Source organism: Notamacropus eugenii, chromosome 1, assembly GCF_028372415.1.
Source record: "Notamacropus eugenii isolate mMacEug1 chromosome 1, mMacEug1.pri_v2, whole genome shotgun sequence".
Taxonomy (NCBI): Eukaryota; Metazoa; Chordata; class Mammalia; order Diprotodontia; family Macropodidae; genus Notamacropus; species Notamacropus eugenii.
In genome coordinates, this window is record NC_092872.1 from 703,581,328 (window position 1) to 703,591,415 (window position 10,088).

Consider the following 10,088-nt stretch of genomic DNA (forward strand, 5'->3'; position numbering starts at 1 on the left):
TCATTTAAACATTTTACAATGCCTGTCATCTATTCTTAGAGCCCTAATCAATCATAGATAACGCAAATAAATTATTTCATATAAATGTCCTAGGGCACCTCTCAGCAAGTGATTCATGTTCAACATGTCTTAGCAGATCATGCTCTGAGAACATCCCCAGTTCCCTCCATCAGGGGCCAAGGCTTGGGGTAACAAATCAATAAGCCTGAAGAGGAGGCTATCAAGTTATATCACCAAGGTTCAGAAATATGCTTTTTATTGATGCTCCAAGCTCCAAGCCAAAACAAAACAAAACAAAAACTATGGTTTTTTAACTGGTGTTAAAACATCTTGGAAGACCTGGGAACATACAGTACTCAACACAACCTGTTAGGACTTAGGTACAGGTGAGTTAATGAAGTAAGGATGGTTGCCAGCCATCTATCAGAACTGTGAACAGTGATTTCCTAAGCAAAATCTGGAGAAACACATGAAGACCCTTCACTGGGTCTAGGAATCTAAGGTCACTAATCTTAGTGCAATTATTTCAGAGGGACTGGTCTTAAGCAAAAGTTAATCAAAAAATTCATATTTTTCAGAGAAAGAATTGATGGAATCTGAATGTAGATTGAAGCATACTTTTTTACTTTATTTTTCTTGGGTTTTTTTGCCTGTGTTTTCTTTCACAACATGGTTAATATGAAATATGTTTTGCATGATTGCACATGCATAATCTGTATCAAATTGTTTGCCTTCTCAAGGAGGGGGTAAAGGAGGAAGAGAATTTGGAACTCAAAATTTTAAAAGATGAATGTTAAAATTGTTTTTCCATGTAATTGGAAAATAAAATATAAAAATTTTCCCAGAAAAATCAGATTGTCAGGATTAAAGAGAACTTAAATGGTGATCTCATCCTACATTTTACAGATGAAGAAACTGAGGTTTAGAGAGGGTAACTGATTTGCGTAAGGTCACAGAGCCTGGATTTGAATCCCAGAACTTAGGTTTCACACTTACTCTGTCCACATACTTGTTACCTCCAAAGTTAGCTGTCCACATGGTGTAAGTTGAGGGTTATTGGCCCTATTGGCTTGTTGTCTTTGATTTCTACCACTAAATATTATGATTGGGGGGTTAAGAAATCAACCATTGTTAAAACGAAAACGTCCTTGGGGCTGCAGAGTTGAGTTTGGATCCTAGTTAGGATCCTGATCCCTTGTACAACCTTAAGCCAGCAGCTCTCAAAGTTTTTGGTTTCAGAATTTCTTTACTCTCTTCAAAAGTATTGAGGATTAACCCCAGAGAGCTTTTGTTTAAGTGGGTTATAACTATCTATATTCACTGTATTAAAAATGAAAACTGATGAATTTTTAAAATGTTCATTTATGAATGTCAATAATAAACCCAGCAATATTAACATAACATGTTAATAAAAATTGTTATATTTCTTCCCCCGAAAAACCCCAATAGTGAGAAGAGTGGCATCATTTTACATTTTTTTCAAATCTCTTTAATGTCTGGCTTAATGGAAGGCTTCAAACCATTGCAATCTATTGTTTTCACTGAAATATGTGGTAACAGTGATTACCCTGACCCCCACTACCTGAAAGCCAGGTATACTACAATTCACCCTTTCTCCTGGATTCTCTGGTACATTTAAGGAGTTTGGGAGTGTCTAGTCTCTTTGTCATTAGCTTTAGCCCTCACTAATTTTACGGGTCTCCTGAACCTAGTTCAACTGAACCACTGAACAGTAGGATAGGCTTATACAAAGGAATACTTCCTTCAAAGATATATCAAGGACAAACCCATTTCTGGGAGGCATAATCCCCCATTTCTTGCACCTCAGTTTTTTTAGGAAGAGAAGAAGATTACATTCACAGTTTAGATCACTTTCTATATAGCACAATCCCATCAACTCCCAAGTCCAAAGCCTCCCTTGGGCGTTAGGCACCCTGGCTTCTTAGGGCTTCTCTGCTGGGGCTGTCTACAACATTCAGTGTGCAATCCTTCCTCCAAAGTCACTACGGTGTTCTTCTGAGTCCAGAACTGAAAAGAACAAATGAAACAGATTAGACTAAAATGCCGAGCCTGTTTTTGGGGGTCATAGAGTAAAAAGGAAATGGAGAGAAGTTTACCCTTCTCACTCAATTTAATTCATAGTGTCCATGCTGTGGGTGAACAGAACTGCTGAATCTTCTCAATACAGCTGGAAAGAGACCAAGAGTGATTTTAAAGATGGTGGCCTGTTCTAGTTATGCAGTCCATCAATGGAAAGGCACTCCCCCCATCCACATGGTAAGGAAACACAAAACATCTTCTGCCAGATTCAAGTCCCTGCCGTCACCTATGTGGTACCCCCCATTCTAAATTATCTGGGCATGCCCCCAAAACCCTGTTGCACTGTGGAGAAAATCCAGCTTCACAAAGTTATATAGTTGAAAAAGACAGGGGGCGGAGCCAAGATGGCGGAGTAGAAAGACACAGATACGCTAGCTCCAAACCCACAGCCCAGAAAATATCTGTAAAAAAGCAGTCCCAACAAATTCTGGAACAGCAGAAGCCACAGAACAACAGAGCAGATGAGATTTCTGTTCCAGAGAGCCTGAAAATCTCTCGCAAAAGGTCCTTCGAGCACCAGACCAGGAGCAGAGCCCAGCCCTCCTTGGCCGAGCGGCACCGAGAGGAGCAGATCTGAGCAGGCTTCAGGGACGGAATCTCCAACAGCCATGAGGGTCCCTCCACCCACAGGTGACAAGGGTCGGTGAGAGGGTCTCTTTGGCAGGTCGAGAGGGGAGTGGGGTGCCCCCGTAACTTAGGCCCCCTCGGGAGGCAGCAGCGGAGGTGGGAGCAGACCAGGGCTCCCCAAGCAGGCAGGAGCTGGATCTATTGTTGAAGGTCTCTGCATAAACCCCCTGAGGGAACTGAGCCCTGTGAGGCAGCCCTGCCCCCACCTGAGCACCTGAACTTAATCTCACACTGAATAGCAGCCCCACCCCCACCCAAAGCCCTGAGGCTGGGAAGCAGCATTTGAATCTCAGACCCCAAGCTCTGGCTGGGCAGATCTGGAGGCAAAGTGGGTGTGAAGAGGACGCTCAGAGGTCAAGTCACTGGCTGGGAAAATGCCCAGAAAAGGGAAAAAAAATAAGACTACAGAAGGTTACTTTCTTGGTGAACAGGTATTCCCTCCCTTCCTTTCTGATGAGGAAGAACAATGCTTACCATCAGGCAAAGACACAGAAGTCAAGGCTTCTGTATCCCAGCCCACTCAATGGGCTCAGGCCATGGAAGAGCTCAAAAAGAATTTTGAAAATCAAGTTAGAGAGGTGGAGGAAAAACTGGGAAGAGAAATGAGAGGGATGAAAGAGAAGCATGAAAAGCAGATCAGCTCCCTGCTAAAGGAGACCCAAAAAAATGCTGAAGAAAATAACACCTTGAAAAATAGGCTAACTCAATTGGCAAAAGAGGTTCAAAAAGTCAATGAGGAGAAGAATGCTTTCAAAACCAGACTTAGCCAAATGGAAAAGGAGGTTCAAAAGCTCACTGAAGAAAATAGTTCTCTAAAAATTAGAATGGAACAGATGGAGGCTAATGACTTTATGAGAAACCAAGAAATCACAAAATAAAACCAAAAGAATGAAAAAATGGAAGATAATGTGAAATATCTCATTGGAAAAACAACTGACCTGGAAAATAGATCCAGGAGAGACAATTTTAAAATTATGGGACTACCTGAAAGCCATGATCAAGAAAGGGGCCTAGACAACATCTTTCATGAAATTCTCAAGGAAAACTGCCCTGAGATTCTAGAACCAGAGGGCAAAATAAGTATTCAAGGAATCCACAGAACATCGCCTGAAAGAGATCCAAAAAGAGAAACTCCTAGGAACATTGTGGCCAAATTCCAGAGTTCCCAGTAAAGGAGAAAATACTGCAAGCAGCTAGAAAGAAACAATTCAAGTATTGTGGAAATAAAATCAGGATAACACAAGATCTAGCAGCTTCTACATTATCGAAGGGCGTGGAATAGGATATTCCAGAAGTCAAAGGAACTACGACTAAAACCAAGAATCACCTACCCAGCAAAACTGAGTATAATACTTCAGGGGAAAAATTGGTCTTTCAATGAAATAGAGGACTTTCAAGCATTCTTGATGAAAAGACCAGAGCTGAAAAGAAAATTTGACTTTCAAACACAAGAATGAAGAGAAGCATGAAAAGGTAAACAGCAAAGAGAAGTCATAAGGGACTTATAAAAGTTGAACTATTTACATTCCTACATGGAAAGACAATATTTGTAACTCTTGAAACTATTCAGTATCTGGGTACTGGGTGGGATTACATACACACACATGCACACGCACACGCACACATAGAGACAGAGTGCACAGAGTGAATTGAAGAGGATGGGATCATATCTTAAAAAAATGAAATCAAGCAGTGAGAGAGAAATATATGGGAGGAGAAAGGGAGAAATGGAATGGGGCAAATTATCTCTCATAAAAGAGGGAAGCAAAAGACTTACTAGAGGAGGGATAAAGAGGGGAGGTGAGAGAAAAACATGAAGTTTACTCTCATCACATTCCACTAAAGGAAGGAATAAAATGCACACTTATTTTGGTATGAAAACCTATCTTACAATACAGGAAAGTGGGGGATAAGGGGATAAGCAGGGTGGGGGGGATGATGAAAGGGAGGGCATGGGGAGGAGGGAGCAATTTGAGGTTGACACTCATGGGGAGGGACAGGATCAAAAGAGAGAATAGAAGTAATTGGGGGCAGGATAGCATGGAGGGAAATATAGTTAGTCTTATATAACACGACCATTATGGAAGTCATTTGCAAAACTACACAGATTTGGCCTATATTGAATTGCTTGCCTTCCAAAGGGAGAGGGTGGGGAGGGAGGGAGGAAAAGAAGTTGGAACTCAAAGTTTTAGGAACAACTGTCGAGTACTGTTCTTGCCACTAGGAAATAAGAAATACAGGTAAAGGGGTATAGAACATTATTTGGCCCTACAGGACAGAGGAGAGGATGGAGACAAGGGCAGAGAGGGATGATAGAGGAGAGAGCAGATTGGTGATGGGGGCAATTGGAATGCTCGGTGTTTTGGGGTGGGGGGAGAGGACAAGGGGGGAGAAAATTTGGAACCCAAAATTTTGTGAAAATGAATGTTAAAAGCTAAACAAATAAATTAAAAAAAGAAAAAGACAGGAGCACCTTAATAGTGATTCCAGGTAATTACAGATATTCTTCCTTGATATTATACCATGACTTGACAGTGGCAGCTGGATGATACAGTGAATAGAGAGCTGGACCTGGAGTCGGAAAGACTTGAGTTCAAATTCAGCATCAGACATTTGCTAAGCTGTATGAATGCAAATCACTCAACCTCTGTTTACCTCAGTTTCCCCTGTAAGTTGAGGAAAACTATAAAATGAGAATAATAGTAACACCTACCTTCCAGTATTGTGAAGATCAAATGAGGTAATATTTGGGAAGTGCCTGGTACATAGTAGGAGCTTTTCAACAAAAGCTTGCTTCCTTCCTTCCAATGCCTAATTTTGGAACATCACACCTGGATCACTTGGAAAATATTGGCTCACTGACTTATGCAGATCTTCCAAATGATGACACATTATATTGTACAATATAAAGAAAAACACACTCATTGATATCCGTGGCAATCTAACCAGAAAAGTCTTTAACTATTGGAAAACTGCCCAGTCACAGTGGTAGGATACAAGTTTTCCAAAATTCTAATTTTCACTTGAATTCTTGAATTTTATTATTGGCCACAAATACTCTCAACTGTTTTCCTTGAAGTGATGGGCTTGAGAAAGAATCTGATAAACATTCATCTTTGAATAACCATATTTTGTTTGTCATTCTTTCAAGTAAAATTGATATACCATTAAAAAAAAGTGATGAATTCAGGTTGCAACTCAGTGGTACTCGAGCTTTTCCTTGGACTCAAGGCTCAAGATTTAATACAAAGTAAAATTTTTTATTTATCAAAAATATTCTTAAATAAACTGGCATTCAGTCATTTATATATTATACTCTGAGCACATGGTGGTGAAGACTATTAGCCTAGTTTGATGCCAACTCCTTTGATTTATGGTAAAGCTTCAGTAGTTTTGCCTGCCATGACTCATGCATCAAATAGAAATACCAACACAGTTATTCGGGGAGGTGGGGTGAAATGTGACATTTGAAAAAGTTATTCAACATTTTGCCTGCTTGAGAACCACTTGTGTTTGCTGCTGAGAATTCACATAGATCTTTGATGATTAGTAAATGTTGATAATTTGTTGAACACAAACAAAACAGCAAATCCAAACAAGTCCACATGTCTCTAGGTTTGCCCATTTGTAAGGCAAAAGCATGTTCTACTGACAAGATACTAACTCAGGATTCATATTTGCAGCTAAATCTTGAATTCACAGTCATGGAGCCTCTGGAAAATTCATGAGAAAAGAAAAGTAAAAAAAAAAGTATTACTACGAAAGAGCAGCTATACAGTATAGTGGATAGAACACTGGGCTGAGAATCGGGAAGATTCATCTTCATGAATTCAAATCCACTTTCAGACACTTACTAGTTGTGTTACCCTGGGAAAGTCACTTAACTGTTTCTTCATCTGTAAAATGAACTCGAGAGGGTAATGGCAAGCCACTGCAGGACCTTTGCAAAAAAAAAAAAAACCAACCCAAAAATGGGATCACAAAGAGTCAGACATGACTGAAATGACTCAACAACAACAACAAAATTATTAAGAAAATAGTTTTGACTTTGGGGAGCCCCTAGAGGTATGCAGACCACACTGTGAGAAACCCTGCCTTAGGCAATTGCCTTCCTGTCTCCAACTCTCAGTTTTCTTATCTATAAAATGATGGGTTTTGACTGATTTCTAACATAACTCCCAGTTCCAAATCCTATAAACCTATCATTAAGGCATTAAGTTACTACAAGAACAGGTTTTGATAAGGGATGGGGGGTCACAGAAACCATGAGACTATTGGGAATCTTAGGAGGAAAATAACATTGAAAGAAGGCTTTTTCCATTGTGTTAGACAGCATAATCTAGTCTCTTTCCTTTTTTTTTTTTTTTTTTTGTAATATTTTGATAAGAGACCTGGATTAGAAAGCAGAGTCTCTGCTTCTTATTATCAGTGTAACTGACTGAATCACTTCTCCCCCTCCTGGGACCCAGATTTCATCACCTGTAAAATAAGGGGGTTATTATAAATAATCTCTGAGGCCCCTTCCAATGATTTACGCCTCAGAGGCAGAAGAATCAAAAGACTAAACTCAGTTACTCCATAGACATTTTGAAAGCACCTATTATGTGCTGGAAGTCACACTAACTAACTTTGGGTATCACACAGGTCTCTTCTCTTCTCCTTCTATACTTGATGATCTCATCAGCTCCCATGGATTCAATGATCATCTCTATGCTGCTGATTCTTAAATCTACTTAATCCAGCCCAAACCTTTCTGCTGACCTCCAATCTTACATCTATAGTCTCCTATTGGCCATCTTGAACTGGATGTCCTATAGATACTTAAACTCAATACAACCATACCTGAGCTCATTGTCTTTGTCCCTAAACCCTTCCCACTTTCTAACTTCTATGTTACTGTCAAGGGCACCACCAACATCCCCTTGACTCAGGCTCACAGCCAAAGTGTTGATGACTCATTCTCTCCACTCCCCCGCCCTCCCCATATACAGTCACATATGTATGTTCACAGTGCCTATAGTGTTCTGCACACAGTGGTCACTTAATAACTATTAGTTGAATGACTGATTACTTTTGAATAAACAGACACTACTTTTGAAGGAGTGATTCCTAATTTTGCCAAGAATGGGCCCTATGCTTAGGGAATCCTTGACCTGGACACTTTTAAAATTAACATTTGTCTTCTATGCATCTACCAGTGACAGTAATGAATGGCCCATGCCATCTTGGTTGGGTACATGGGGTCTCTCCCAACCTAAGGAGAGATGACTGGATGGTCCAATCAGAGGATAAGTCTTTGCATTGTCAGGAGGGACCAAAAGAAGACAAGCAAGATTCTTGGGCTACATAAGTACTTTTCACTAGTCTAGGAGGAAGTAAAGATCAAAGATCTTGGATGCATTCTTCCCTTTCCCCCATAAGGCTGTCTTTCATCCACAAAATGAATCAAATCAAAAAATATTTATTTCACATCGACTGTGTACAAAGCACTGAGTTTAAGCGCCATGGGGAGATACAAAGGAACTCAAGACAGGCCACTTTACTCAAAAGCTTACCTTCTGGTAGAGGAGACAAGACCAGGAATCAGGAGACCTGTGTTCAAATCACAGCTGGACCAAGAGCTCAACATGTAAGCATGGGCAATTCACTTCATTACTTTGAACCTCATTTGCCCAATGAGAAGGATTGAACTACATGATTCCAATTGTAAAATTCTCTATGCTCTTGTAACACCTGCATCAATGGGTCTCATGACAGAGAGAGTGACTTCTCACTCATCTGGTTAGTTGTCTTCACATAGAAAATCCAGGAATTTCAGTATCTATTGTGATGACATTGGAACCACAATTAGGGTGAGACCCTCAGGAGACTGACCTACAGCAGAAAATTTAATGGCCACCAAAACACCATTCCAGGACCTGCTTCCTCTCCTGTTCATCCCACCACTACAGAGGTGGTAGAGGCAGGATTAAGCTTATCCTCTTGTGGAAAGTTGTGATCATGTGATCTCTCTCCTTTCAAAAACTCTAATGACTCCCTATTACCTCTGGGATCAATCACAAATTCCTCTATTTGGCATTTAGATCTCTCTACAACTTGGCCCCTTCCTATCTTTCGAGTATTCATATACATTACTTCTCTCTAAACACCCTACAATGTAGCCTTATTGGATTATTTGCTGTTTAGGATGCTCAATCTCTCACCTCTCTACCTTTGTCTTAGGTGCCCCCATATCTAAAACGTTCTTTTTTCATCTCCTCCTCTTACAATCTCGTTTTCCTTATGAGTGTGTTAGAGATACCACCTGCAAGAAGCCTCTTCTTATTCCCCCAGCAGCTACTGCCTTCTCCTCTAAGATTGCTTCTATTTATGTATGTACCTGGGCCATCAGAATCTAAACTCCATGGGGGTGGGACTATTTTCCACTTTTTTCCTTTATATCTTTAACACTTAGTGAATGTTAAATGGCTGGTTCCTAGTAACATCTTGATAATTATTTATTGATTGGTTGATTTCCCTCTGACCTGTTCCTTTCCCACAACAGTCTATTGCTTGCCCCAGGCACAAAATTGCTAGTCTGGGCTATGGTAATCACCATCTTCCCTTTTAAAGCTCACAGGTTCACAAGGCTCAATACATTAATAGGTTTACTTGGGATTTAATGGAAACCAGGACTCAGATTAGGACTCACCTGGGAACAACTGGTCCCCTCCTCTCCAATCAGTGTTTCAATCATTTCCAACACTGTCCAGGGGAGGAGTCTAGCAGGGGTTTCTAGGGGTTGCTCCCCTACATCAGTGCTCTCCTACGTGACTCCTCACAGCATTGCTTGTTCTTTGCAGGTGTTACATCCACTGAGAGATGTGCAGGTCACCATTCTTTGGATTTCCTCAATTCCGACTCATTCGACAGTTTAGATCAGATCCCCTCCAGCTCCCCCTACCCCGCCCCCCCCCCCCCCCCCCCCCCCGTTTTGCAGTCTCACATTATTTTGCCCGCAGTTCTTTGCAGACCCCAGGAGATGGCGCCAGGAATCCTTAGCGCAGGGTACCAGCCCGCTCTCTCGCTGCAGACCCCTAAGCTGGAGGGAGTAGTACACCAGATTTCCAATTTTGCCCATATGCTTACTGCCCAACATCCACGAGAAATCCACCTTCAGGGGACTACAGGGATCTTCTCCCCTTATGCTTTAACAAGCAGGTCTTTACCCCAAATCCAAATTATGTCATGACACCCTAACAGCCTGTGCTTCCATCTCCCCCAAGAGGCTGATGATGCACTTCTTGCAGGGTGACGTCATCACGCCCCAGGGGTACGGAGGCTTACATTTGATTTCCCTCTGGGTACCTGGAAAAACATTC

At 41.2% G+C, this 10,088-nt stretch overlaps 1 long non-coding RNA gene across 6 annotated transcripts; it reads right to left on the reverse strand.

Annotated features, from left to right (window-relative positions):
* Nucleotides 1–239: 239 nt before the first annotated feature.
* Nucleotides 240–9,665, reverse strand: LOC140521344 (uncharacterized). 6 transcript variants are annotated; one of them, XR_011972893.1, is made up of 4 exons: nt 9,419–9,665; nt 5,201–6,667; nt 2,118–2,188; nt 240–2,028 (listed from the first exon to the last, which is right to left on the reverse strand). It is a non-coding gene; the product is annotated as an uncharacterized lncRNA (long non-coding RNA). The 6 variants fall into 6 exon arrangements; XR_011972892.1 differs by having other exon boundaries at nt 5,201–8,548; XR_011972891.1 differs by lacking the exon at nt 9,419–9,665 and adding an exon at nt 8,283–9,406.
* Nucleotides 9,666–10,088: the final 423 nt, after the last annotated feature.